Source organism: Eutrema salsugineum, unplaced genomic scaffold, assembly GCF_000478725.1.
Source record: "Eutrema salsugineum unplaced genomic scaffold, Eutsalg1_0 scaffold_4, whole genome shotgun sequence".
In the NCBI taxonomy this organism is placed as follows: Eukaryota; Viridiplantae; Streptophyta; class Magnoliopsida; order Brassicales; family Brassicaceae; genus Eutrema; species Eutrema salsugineum.
The window spans coordinates 3,599,254-3,600,189 of NW_006256686.1; the positions used below are offsets into that span (position 1 = coordinate 3,599,254).

General features: G+C 46.2%; 1 non-coding gene across 1 annotated transcript; it reads right to left on the bottom strand.

Annotated features, from left to right (window-relative positions):
• Positions 1 to 204: 204 nt before the first annotated feature.
• On the bottom strand, positions 205 to 311 carry LOC112084796. The gene has a single exon (XR_002898456.1). It is a non-coding gene; the product is annotated as a small nucleolar RNA R71 (small nucleolar RNA).
• Between the last annotated feature and the right edge of the window lie 625 nt (positions 312 to 936).

The window sequence follows — 936 nt, forward strand, 5'->3', positions numbered from 1 at the left end:
AGCATCTAGATCAATTTGATCGGGTTTGACTTAACCAAGATAAATGGCGTCTCCGAAGATAGCTTCAAGCTACGCTTGTTCCCTTTCAGCCTCGGTGATAAAGCACACCAGTGGAAAAAGAATATACCGAGGGGCTCTATACAAACATGGGAGCAGTGTAAACTGGCGTTCTTATCAAAGTTCTTTTCCACATCACGCACGGCTAAGCTCAGGAATCAGATCTCAAGTTTCACGCAGCACAACAACGAGAGCTTTAGTGAGGCTTGGGAACGGTTTAGGAGCTATACTAACCAATGCCCACACCACGGCTTCTCAGAGGCATCCCTCTTGAGTACTTTATACCGAGGTGCACTCCCCAAGATCAGAAACCAACTCGACACAGCTTCAAATGGAAATTTTCTTGGGAAAGAGATCAATGCGGCAATGGAACTAGTCGAGAACCTAGCCATGTCCAATGACACGTATGGAGAGGACTTTGATAGAGCAAACCGTACAGAGGGATCTAGTGATGAACAGCGTATGAAAAATGATATAAGAGAGCTTCAGAGCAAGCTTGACAAGGTTTTGATGGCGACTCAAAAGCCAATACACTTTGTAGGCGAGTTTGATGAGCAAGGGCCAAGTTTTGACAATGTTAATGAAGATGGTCTAACTCAGGAGGAGCTGAACTACATAGGGAATCAGCAGAGGTATCAGCGGTTTAACAACCACGGCAATAACCCCAACCTCTCTTATCGAAACCCGAATGTAGCTAACCCTCAAGACCAAGTGTACCCTGCTCAACAACACCAAAGCTATGCTCCAAAAACCCCTTTTCCGAATAACTTCCAGCCCAAGCAACAGTTCAGTGGGCAGCAGCACGGCTACACTCAGCAGAATCAAGCAGCTCAGGGTAACAACTTCAACAACCAACCGCAGCAACACAAGTTTCCACCA